The sequence below is a fragment of the Electrophorus electricus genome, chromosome 19 (genome assembly GCF_041902795.1).
Source record: "Electrophorus electricus isolate QZ-2024a chromosome 19, ASM4190279v1, whole genome shotgun sequence".
Classification (NCBI taxonomy): domain Eukaryota; kingdom Metazoa; phylum Chordata; class Actinopteri; order Gymnotiformes; family Gymnotidae; genus Electrophorus; species Electrophorus electricus.
This window is the reverse complement of record NC_137515.1, coordinates 12,549,509-12,561,788: the sequence shown is the minus strand read 5'-3', so window position 1 is coordinate 12,561,788 and position 12,280 is coordinate 12,549,509. Positions and strand designations below refer to the sequence as shown.

General features: G+C 44.8%; 1 protein-coding gene across 8 annotated transcripts in view; it reads left to right on the top strand.

Annotated features, from left to right (window-relative positions):
• Positions 1–12,280, top strand: part of tln1 (talin 1) — a 62,703-nt gene that overhangs the window by 3,428 nt on the left and 46,995 nt on the right. For 2 of the 8 annotated variants that reach the window (XM_081701939.1, XM_081701932.1), the window contains exon 2: positions 11,199–11,267. The exons of 1 other annotated variant lie outside the window; for it this stretch is intronic. The gene's annotated coding sequence lies outside the window, so the exon portion shown is untranslated. Of the gene's footprint in view, positions 1–4,970; positions 5,034–8,834; positions 9,010–11,198; positions 11,280–12,280 lie in introns of those variants that run through there. 5 more of the 8 variants (XM_081701934.1, XM_081701936.1, XM_081701935.1 and 2 more) reach the window with 5 other exon arrangements.

Sequence of the window (12,280 nt, the reverse complement as noted above, 5' to 3'; positions counted from 1 at the left end):
ACTTTAATGTATTTAAAAGGCCATTTATCATCGCATGTTTCATGGCTGTATATTTCATAACAGCCAAATACTGAGTTAAAATTCTTTAGAGCTTTTTTTGTGCTTATACTTTTTAAAGGCATGCTAAGGAATATTTTTTGCTCCTGAGTGGCATCTGGTTCACTGCTTCTCAGCTTTTATTACTATTTAAGAGATTTAACATTTTTCTCAAGTTTCGGGCCAAGGTGAAAAGCATTTCTAGGGCAACACTCAGGATATTCCCTCAGGTTGGTAACAGTCATACTGGACATCCAAGAAAGCACAGAAAAATGAAGGGTTTTACATGCCAAGATTTGGGGAGTAATGGTACATGTATGTGTCCTGAACCATCACGGTTCACACTTTATGGTTCAGTGCATGCAGTCATATGGAGAATTCACAGTAGCCTATGAGCGAAGATTAATGAGAGTAATGAGGAGTCAAATTTCACAATCGTGAATTCCATATGAAACCATAAGCTGTTGGCTATTGGCTAAGATCAGCTAAAGCTCCTTGATGACTGAGTGAGTCACACTATGGCGAAGACAAATGATACACAGGAGAGAGAAGTCCTGCTTCTTTCAAATCAGCTGTGTTGGAATTTGCATTCCCATTGAACTAAGATAGCGAGTGGTAGATAAGGACTGTGGGCTAGCGCATAGTTAATGGCATCGCCCAGGTATGCCAATAATTAAAACTTTACATTTATTTGTTTGGTATACACTCTTATCCAAAGCTCCTTCAATTTCAATAGGGTTGCACAGGTAGGCAAGTGCAGAGTTATAAGTCTTGCCAATGGACTCCTATTGGTATAACGTGGTACATTTTGGCCGGACAGGGGATTTGAGCCACGGGAGAAACAGCGTTGTTACTCACTACACTATACCAACCAACCACTGAGGTACATACATACATACACAAAACAGGAGTCCAACTGCTTATACCTGCAGCATCTAGATGCAAAAACAGATGGCCAAAATGTTTGTGATTTGTTTGTTTGTTTGTTTGTTTGTTTGTTTGTTTGTTTTTAAGCATGGTTGTCCCCATGGTACCGAACTGTGGTGTGAACGAAACTACGGCTTCTTTTTTCCCTTCCCATCTCCCCTCCCAATGCAAAGCATCCTTGATTTTGTAATGGGTGCTGTATAAATTGAAGTTGTTGTTGTTCTGTTTAGCGTCACACCCCTTGCCAAGAGGCACACTATCTCCAAGGCAGTGCACTTGGTCTTTAATAGTTTTTAAAGTGGCTGAACAGTTTTTGTTTTGTTGTCTTGTTTTTGATCAGCAATAGAGTAGCTTTACTGCACATGGATCAACAAAACCATTATTACATATTGCTAAAGAGACTGACTGCAAGTGATGGCTTGATTATTTTTTTACTTTTCTGCTAGTTAACCCACTGAACACCTAGCAGATGTAGTGCACTTTCACCTAGAACTCTGACTATTATCATTACAGTAAACTTCACAAGTCCTGTTATCAAGGGAGGCCTAGTGTGGCAGAACGGCTGTGGCAGACTGCCGAGACATGAGGACTAGTGCAGGATTTATGTGTGGGGCATACAGAGAGTAGCACACGCTCCCATTTAGGAGATTTGGGCTCGTGGTTTGTTTTAAGGTGTGGGAAGCTGCCTCTTGCCAGTGTTTTTGGAGGCAGCCATATTTGGTCAAAGCAACGTGGACCGATAGTCCAACAATGAGAGAGTGCTCTCCGTCTGGGCCAGTTGGATTCTCTCAGCCTTTGAAAGGTTGACAGTTCTTCCTAGCCATCAAGCCCAGTGAACTAAGAATGACTTCGATGATGCTCAACAATCCTAACTTTAAACACGGTTGTTTCTGTTCTTAGTGCTCAGAAGCACTGAGAATGTTATTTTATAATTTTCCAAAAAAGACATTGCATAGTTGCCTGCTTGCACTTCCATGTTTGACTGTCGTTATTCCATGCCGTCTCAATGTCCTTCATTTAGCAGCGTCTCTGATTGCTAAGGGTTTGAAGGGAAGAGCCATTAGGGAAGAGCTGTGTGAGCATATGATTACCAAATGCCTTGATTAGGGTCATTTCTTATGACTGACTCATCAAACCATGAGGAAATGTGTCGTGTCATAAGACATCTCAGGTTTTTAGCAAGCCACTGCCCTGCACCACACACGTCCAACTGAAACACGCCGGCTGCTGTACGTCTGTCATGCCTGTTCCTCCAGACGCTGTCCTCACATCGCCATCGTCATCGTCGTCATCAGCAGCGGCAGCGGCGGTCTGTGAAGAAGGTTGGGGAGGCACCCAGCGGTCTTGGCTCCTCTCAGTTTACACTAAGTGAGGTGTACAGTATACAGAGCTCCATCTTCGCAGCTTTTGGCCAAGGCAGCACCAATAGCAGCAGATGACTGGGATGGCTGAAGGGTTCGGTCATAACTGGAGTTGGAGCGAGTCCTAACTAAGCCAGTCTGCCACTGGCTCCTGAGTCACCCAGGAATATTCTGTAAAGGAAAACATCCCTTAGTACCTTCCATGTATGAAAACACGTTATTTCAGTCTGAACTAATAAAGCTGTATTGTGTGCCAAGGTCATATCTGGTACATCCTGGACAGTTAATTGTTCCAGTGTATTGCTAATTGATATGGATACATGAAGAATGTTTTTACACTTCCACCCAAAAGCACCAGCTTAGAATGTCAAACATCGGTGACTCATCTGATTCTTTGGATTTGTCTGATCTTGTGTTTAGAACCATATCTTTGTTTTGCAAGAGCAGTGTTGAACAGAGGGTTAGGAAAACACTTAATATCTCACAGAGCTCCAAGAGATGTTTGAATAAGTACAATAAATACTGAAGCTCTGAGCATTGCGCAGTGCTGTTGCACTCCAGAGACCCAGTGTGCATTTACTCCCATTCTTCTCACGTGTCAGATTCTTTGCTCGTTGTTTTGATGTGTGCCTTTGGCTTGGGAGGCCACAGAACCTAATCGTTGTTTAATGTATTTGAAAAGCGGTCTGGAGCAGTTGGCTTTTGGGGGGGGAGGGGGCGGATGGACAGCTGCATTTCAAAGACACGTCCGTGGACAGTAAAGGAAAAGAGTCGTGCAGATCAGCTTCCTTTCCCGCATGGGAACGTGGCGGAAGGAATGAGGGCCCGTGCCTTTGCTTGGATCTTCCCATGATGCACAAAAGGTCTGCCTCCACACGCAGACCTGTCACCTCAGATCTCTCTTTTTTTTTTTGCTGGTCTGGTGGCAATAGCTTTTATACTACCTCGGCCATCTTGAGTGTTTTTCAGTGTACACTGTCTCTATGACCCATATGCTTGGCTTGCAGTGCCGTTCTGAAGTGGTTTCACAGGGTTTACCAGAAATGGGACCTTTTTTCTTTTTAAATAGATCCTGCGTCATATAATCCTGTGCGATGATTCAGCAGTGCTCTTGAATTGGACTTGACCCTGCAAGGCAGTCCAGTCAGTTGCACACAAATGTAGAAGTGCCCCGAAAGAGGAAGGCCGACGAGCGCATCCTCAGAGCACATCCTGTTCTTCACGAGCGATAGTGCTGTGTCTGATTGATTGTCCCTGCTGCCCTTCTGACCTCTATCATTCCACTGAAGTCCTTTATGAGTTGTGCCTAAAGCGATTGGGGGGAATAAGCAAAATACCTATTTAACAAACGTTAAAAGTTGACTTCACAATGCTTCAACTGAACTATTTTTTTAGACATTCAAGATCAATGGTCAAAAAACTAAAGCGCTGGAGTCCCCTTCTTTACAGGCAATTACTTGAAGCAGCAGCTTTCTATAGCCGCTGGTCAGTTCTTCACAGCAGTCGGAGGATATTTTTTGGCATATTTCCTTTGATGTATAGACCTAACTTTGGGAGATCATGCTTGAACAGCCTGCTTAAATCACACTACAGCAGGTCAGGTCTTCTGGCTGTTCTAAAAATACACCTTTTTTTCATGCTCCAATTTTTGGATTGTTGCCATGATGTGTGCAGTCTTAAATCACGGACATGTGCCCAGGAATTCCGCTGTAGAATTTCCTCATGCAGCTTGCAGTTCTCTGACTGACCGCAAGCCATCCTGGCCATAAGACAACAAAGTAGGTCCTTACCGTTGTATTGCCTCCATTCGGCGTCGCAGCTGAGATTTTAATGTTTAGTGGTATGCATCGTCTTATCTGCAATGTCTCTGAATATAATTCTGTTTACATTTCCCTGAATAGACAGTGGTTTCCTTTGTTGTAACCGACCTTTCGATAATGCTCCCGTTTCAGTTATTTTCTCACGGCAGAATCATGAAGCGCAAGGGATGCTTGCATGTCCTTAACTGTTACCGTGGAGGTCTTCATCACTTGTTTGAGAATACCAAAACATGCATGCGCACCAATATTTGCAGGACACCTGCTTTCAGACAGAGTAAACTGAATTTCTTACAGTTGCAAACTATTGCCCTGACTGGAGTCTGAGCTAGTCACTTCCGGTTTTATTGTAAATAACCTTTCTTCTAAAGTCTTTTCAGTGGGCCATATTGTCATATTGCACATATTATGATACATTTCTATTGTGACGAGTAGGTAACTAAATTGTTTTTTGTACTAAATTTGTTTTGTTTGTGAATCCAAATAAATGTTTTCAAGAGTTTCCTAGAGGTTTACATACCTTTCCAGTCAGCAACCTTGACTGTTCACACCATATTTTCACAAAATATATTGTAATGTCATTCATTTAAAAAAATAACATTTTACAGCATGACACACTAAATAAAAGTATTAATTATTATAACTTGCAAGAAAATCGGATCACATTTTAGGAGCCATTTCTACAGAGATGCAAGTAATTGAAAGGGCTTAACAGTTTTGTAGGAGTTTGTGGGATCTTCTGTTTAGCAGTACTCTAGCTGCTATCCAAGAGCTGCATGAATCTTTTGCCTTTTTAAACAGGAGGTTCTTTGTTCTTGGATTGTTGCAGGTGCTCGTTTTGGTGTGGTCCTCTTGGCGTGCTTCATGCTTCCTCCTGCTCATCATTATCTGAGTGAGTGGATTACACTGTCGGCCTTCTGTGTAAGTGGCCTCACAGTGGCCACTCGTGCACGAAGCCTCTGCTCCGCTCTGTCCCGTTTCTCTCTGGCTAAGAGGAGGCCCTTCGCTGTTTGCGTGTTGTTGCTGAAGGGGCCATCGATTAATGTGCTGCAGAGGTTTTCTAAGAGCACAAAGCAGCAAAGCATGACACCATTTCACAGTGTAATTGGATTAAGGACCTACTACCCACCACCATTCGGAGATGAGAGAGAGGAGAGAAAAAAAAAAAAGAGTCTGCCGTTTGCTCAGGGCCTGTTCCCAGCACGTCATTAAACTGGGTCATTGATGCAGCTGTCCATGACTTTGTCAGAATGGAGCTGGCTGTCTGGTGTGACAATCAGGGCTGGCCTGTAGACCGCCCAGTTTCAACTCGGGGATGGCCTATGGACCACCCGCTTTCAAGTTTCCTGATTTATTTGCAGTTGGATGAAGTGGCAAAAACATCTAGAAAAAATGATACTGATTATGGAAACTCTCTTTCTTCAAGCATTAATGATGTGCCTTGCTAGCTGTGCAATACCTTGCTATTTTGCCATTTCACCAGTCTACTCTGATAATGAAGATCAGGAGTCTTTAACTCCCAATTGCATGTCCCAGTGAATATTTATCACTATTGGAAAGCGCTGTGATCTGGCTGTGCTATGCTAACTACACATGAGCAGGACTTTCACCTATGTATCCATCACCTATCTTCCTGTCTTGACCCTTCCCATCTTTTCATACCTCTCAGCCATCTTAAACCAATCAGTGCGATAAGGCCAAAAAAAAAAAAACACTCCACATTCCTCCATCCCATAGGGAGTGAGTGAAACGAGCATGTTCCTTTGACTCCGCCTCTGGCAGAGTTGGGAGGCAGCGATAGGCACCTCCTTCTCATCCAAGCAGCCTATGTCCCTCCCTCCCCCTGGAGCTTGGAGCCTGCTGAGAATCGCTGTGGAATTCCAGAGGAATGTGTTGTGGAATTGAGCCACAAAGTGCTTGAAGGGAAGAGGGAAGAGCAGCGCTGATGCATTTTGGAAAGCTCGAACCAGGCACCGCTGTTCATTGATGAGACCTCCATTCATGTTAATTAACCGGACATTGCTGATTTAGCTGTTTAGTGTAGATTAGACCATTTATCTAAATTAGAAGTGACTCTGAGCCTTTACAGGGTCTCCCTTTGAAGATACTGTAAAGGCTCTGAGTCAAGGAATTGGTATTATTCAGTTAGTTTTTCTAACTATCAGCATTAGATTGATTCTAGTGATAGTCATAGGTACCTGTCTGTTTTGTCATTACAGTGGTTCTGTGTTTCATTATTAATTTTAGACACCTGCTGCATTTCTTTAGGACTGCATGACCAGATGTCTTGTTGAAGTTGTCATCTGATTGATTTTATACATCAAACTCACAAATGTAGGGCTTTGTCAAGCTGTGCTGCATCCATGTAACTTTTAGAGATCTTTTTCTTTAAAGACTGGCTCCCTTTCTGCCACATGTCCAAATGCCACATGCATGTTAACTCCTAAAACACAAGAATGAATCCTGTATTAATGTGTGACATTAGAGCTGTGGGATTTACTCATCAGATTACACCTCGGTAGATGCTTCAGAGCTGTTCAGCGCTTTTGCGCTCAGAGGCGTTCAAGCGCTTTTGCGCTCAGAGGCGTTGAGCGCTGTTACATTTCCATGTGCTTAGGCCTTCAGCGCTCTGCTTCTGCTGCCAGTGAAAGGCATGGAGGGACTCGGTTGTGGGCTTCACACCACTGCGCTGGAATTCACAGTTTGTTAACACTGCTGCCAGGTCAGTGTGAGGACCTGCTATCCAGAGCCCCGAGCCTTTATATATTGAATGAATCACAGCATTTCATAGCATGATCCAGCAATGTCAAAATGTTGTTGAAATTGCAGTATGTTGCAATGTAACCAAATAGTTGGTTAGTTTGTTGTTTTTGTTTTTTCTTTTAAACTTTATTATATATCTCTTTAGACATCTTGAGTTATTAATGGAGACGCAGCGTCTCGGAAATTCTTTGTCCCTCACTAAAGACAAGAGTTAGAAAAGTCCCATGTGAATATGCACTTCTGCCTTGTCCATTAATTCAACATGCTCAGATATGTCAGCCCAGACAGGACAGCACTAAACCAGGACTGACTCATCAGACTCGCGTGTTGAATAAACGCATGCTGATTCATCCAGTTATGCTAGTTTACATTTTAATATCACTGGAGTCGGGTTGGTGGGTTGCTTCCTTCCGTGCATTGTGGCAGTTGCCACAAAGAGATAATTGATATAAATATGCATAAAGTTATTGTGACTGTTGGCTGCATTTCTGTAGCATGCAGATACAGATGAGGACGGTTAGCTCGATGAGCTGCCGGACGGGACACCTCCACTTGGAGAGGCAAGATAACACAACATGGTGGATGCGTAGCACAAGCTGGTGACACAGGAAGTGGCTTTGCAGTGCCAATGTCTGGACCCTCCTCTCCCCACGTTTCTAAATGCTTTGAATGTGGTCTGGCATTCACGAAGCCCAGAGTTTGGGGCAAAGTGGCCCAGTTTGTCATGTGCTAGCCCTGACTTTAGTAGCTCAGCTTTGTTGTATTGAGGCCTCCACATTCTTCGTGATCTTCCACAGCCTTTACTCTGACTGCAACTCTCTGCAGTGTCGGTGGTTTGGGTGCTTGACTTGTGATTGGGAGGTTGCTGGTTCAAGCCCTGCCGCTGCCAAGTTGCTGCTGTTGGGCCCGTGAGGAAGGCCCTTAACCCTCAAATGCTCCTGTCTAGGTTTGGGCTGCCTGGCAGTATCCTAACCCACACCTGTCGCTGGCGTTGATGGCGTGGCAGTCAGCAGTGGTATTCTGTACCTCTGTCTCAACTCTGGAGGAGGAGGATGATGATGATGATGATGACTCTTTGCAGTGCTGGTTATCTATGATTGCTGCAGATAGTAATTGCAAAGTCCCTAAGTGGAATAGGCAGCACAGCTGTAAATGTGTGCCGGGAGGCACAGTATTGTGGACACAATCATAACGCTCTTCAACAGCATTAACCTAAATCGTATCTTGCTTATGAGAGGAGAAGATTGAAAGAGGCCCATGACTCGACTTGGTGTAAAGTCTTTATGCATGTTTGTGTACATGCTTGTGTGTGTGCACAAGCATGCGTGCAAGCTTGTATGCACGTAGGTACAGGAGTGACCCATGAATGAACCCTTGTGTACAGTATGCTATGTCCAGTGTGATCAGCCGGCTGGCTAACAGTCTCAGCCCTGTGCAGGAAGCTAGCAGTCCTCCTTTGAGCAACTGATATTCCAGCCTGACTAAAACAATTAGAACGATTGCATTAGAAACCTAGAACAAAGCAGATATAGCCAGGGTCCTTTGGATGTGAGGCTGATACAGATGTGGGATTGTGCTTCACAAGTGTTTCTTTGCTGAAATGCCTGGATTTCAGATGTAACCAATCTGTTAACCCTAACTTGTTTCTCGACATTTCACCATCTGTGCCAGTGCAGATAGCACACACAAAGCGTCTTTAGCAACTTCTGCTGTCAGCAGCTGTTCTGGTTTGCAGTGTCCCAGTGGGCCATGTCAAAAGGACACTCAGTATGACAGCACCTGGAATGCCACATAAACACTATGACCTACAAAGCAGGCAACCACTACATGGAACATGGGGGGGGGGGGGGGGGGAGCCTGATGTGTGTTAACTGCTCCCGTGAACACCCCTTAATTAGCCATGTGGATCCCCTTTCTGGCTCCTCTGCTCACACCCTGGCGCCGACAGGGATGCCGTTACCAGGAGGGCGGGCAGGCTTGCACGCTCTCGGGTTGCTATGCAGCCCTGGCAGGCCTTCTGCCATACGAGCGTTAAACTATAAACGAGGGCTTGCTCTTCAGTGGTGAGGCTGCTGCCTTCCTGGACACCAGGTTTATGGAAGAAGGTGATGTGCTTTGTTTCTTGCTCCCGAGTGGTGTGTGTCGTGAGCAGGTGTGTGTGTGTGCGTGTGTTGTGAGGAGATGTGAGAGAGTGTGGTTTGGTGTGGGGTGTGTGTGTGTGTGTGTGTGTGTGTGTGTGTGTAATGTGCGGGCAAACGTGGCGTGCTGATTATCTGGTGACGTGTAAGATGGCGGGCTTACGTGGAGCATACCACGAGTTTAGGAAGTGGCTTGGTGGCCATTATCCGTCCACTATCTGCGTGAAATGGGGATTTCTGCTCTGTATTAATGGTTCTGACTTTCAACAGGGGAAGAGGATAATGGCGGCTGCTCTGCTCGGTTGGTTCCTCTCGTTCCGCTTTCCGTTGGGACTGGGTGGGGTCTAGCTGAGGAAGGGTCGCTGTATCGTAGCAGTGTGGAAGCACAGCAGTGAGTGGTTTGAGCAGAACCAACACCCTGTTTAGAAATGCTCAACATGCGTCAGCTTGCTCAGTCACTGTGCACATTTTAATTCCATATGCTGAATCGGCAGCTTAGTTAAAACTTGTTAGATGAAGGTAAGGTGGCTCTCTTTGGCAAAGTAATTTGAGATGTTTAAATGGGGTTCAGATATGTACGCATGTTCTCCATTTCCTTCACTTTTTTGCTCACTGACAGATAAAATTAGGTTATTGTGAATAGCTTGAGTGCAGCTTCACAGGGACTTTCACAGAGCTCTCTCAGTGATAATTGTGAATTAGCAAAATTTAATTTAGCACATTTGTTTTATATTCATATTCCCTCCTTTTCCATACGCTAAATAAGCCCTCCCTTCCTCAGCCCAAGCCCGTAATTACACAGGATGCACTACTCCCAACTGGGAGAAAGCCAGCTCTGTGTGTGTCTGTGTGTGTGTGTCTGTGTGTGTGTGCGCGCCCTCTCTGCCTGCAGATAGATAAAATTCCCTTTTATGGCATTGAAGGGCTATTTAAACAGGAAATGACATCATGCTGAGGCAGAGCATGAGCTGCTTCTACTGTGCAGCATTCCATACGGCATGAGTCGCCGCATTTCGGGAATGCTGTCCTGACGCTCCGGTCATCTAGCGGCAAACCAAAATAGCCATGCAACTTTTAAAGTCCACGTGTTCTAATTGAGATGTCATTACATCCATGATGGAAATGATTGGTAGTACCAGGAATAAAAATCATTTTCCCCTCACGTTGTCTGTGGTCTGAGGAGGAGCTATGTTAGCTGGCAGCCGAAAAAGACTCGTCGTCACGCTAAGTAGGGATCATTTAAAGAAGCCTTCAAGCGTGGAAGGGTGGCCATAACAGAGCTTTTAAATGGCATCCTACTGCACATGCACATCATTCTCTGAGGTTTAGGGCCCCTAGTCTGCCTTCCTACCAGCTTATTATGGCAACTACCTCTGTGTAAAATAGAGCAGAGGTATGTTGGCGATATAGTTACTCAGACCTTAGACAGCCCGTTGAGGGAGGCAGACAGTGTCTAATGTCTACTGTTCCCACTGTGTAAAAACTCTAAGTCTACAGTAACTGCTGTTCTTTGATCTGGGTCTGTTTCTGAATCCTACTGTTTCTAGAATTTCACAAAGACCGTGTCATTGCTATCACTGAAATGAGCAGCATCCAAATAGCACAGTGTCATTCTACATTGCAGAAACTGGTGAATTACTTCACAAAATTGTCAGTTTCCGCTGAGAGGCGGAGTCTCAGAGTTGCCATAATGCCATTGGGCTGTACAAGACTGACTGCCAGTCTTCCCTCTTCCAAAACCTGCTGGGAAGGGTGAGTGTGTTGGAGCACTTTCTGCCTGTGGGATGAATCTAACCTGGTGATCACTTCTATCAGTTCCAGACCACTGAGTATGATGGGAATGATTGCTCTTTGAAGCTGCCAGGTCCTCAGCCAATGACCTCCTGCCATTTCCTGTTCATCTTTTAAGTCCTGGTTTTCTGCTCAAACCCTCTTCATTGCAATGGCCTCTTTGTGGGCAGTCTACATTTCTTCCTGTTTCTCATGTTTGATGGGTGGCCTGTCACTCACTGTCTGGATATATTATTAGTGCATTAGTGGTCAATGGCGCTTGTTTGAGATGATGGAAAGCGTCTTGAGAAAAGCCTGTTAATAAAGAATTGTGTCTGTCTGTGTGTGTGTGTCTGGTTTCTCCCCCCCCCCCCCCGCCCCCACAGATAGCAGAAGACCCCAGACAGCCACGTCCCTCTGGGAGGCCCTCTCCCACTTCTAGAAGAGTCCGTCAGGTACTGTCCCCGGTAATATTACTCAGCTCTCATTTGAAACACTCTTACTCTGTTTATAATGGATTGATTAAGTAGATAACAATTTTCAGATCAGTTAAATCATTGTTAATTACTGACTAACTGCATGCAGCCTCTGGACTTTAGAGAAGCTCAGCTCTGCTCAGGATACATGAGCTGCTTGAGTAACTATCAACTTATACAGTTCCCAAGCCACTGGTCCTGCCATGTTGTATCCCAGATCCCAGTCCTACTCGAAGAGAACCTGTCTCGTTCCTGCTAAATGCATGATCTGTGCTTTTTGTCTGAACATGTAATAGGCACTGTCAAGGGCCCATTTAGGGAGCGTGAGCAAACAGCTGTGTCATGAAAGTGCTCCCTAGGTTGCCACTTAGCATCATATCGCAATTAGCATACTTTTCCCAGCTGGTGTGTTTCTGCAAATGCTGGCATTGTAATGAAGCCCCCCCCCCCCCCCCCCCCCGCATTACTAACCCGCTTTTACTAACCTTTCTGTTTGGCTTTTTTTGGGGGGGGGCCTCCAGTGACCTGATTGGGAATCGTCTCCTGTGTCTTGCTGGACATTCGACCCTTACCTCGTTGCACCACATGCTATGCGGTGAGCGAATGAGCTCACTTTTTACTGTGAGGTGCATAAATGGCATCACTGTGTTGTGGGTAATATCCCGCCACAGGCAGAATAAAGACCTTATGGCTCCTACAAAATGGTGGCCTCAGACCTGAGAGTCGAATTGCCACAGACCCATACCATGCCATTTCTCCAATGTTTAGGTCATTTTTACACAATTCTAAAACACAGTTACAGAATTAAGAGGGGATCTTACACATTAAACTTTTTGCTAAAAGAAATCAGAATGAACTACACAAATGTAAACCAAAACATATACCATTTAAAAATAAACATTTTCTTTCCTCCCCGTCCTAATAATCCATGGAGCGAGTGAATGGAGCAAGTCCATTCCAGTGACCTCCATTAACTTTTAATACAATTATCG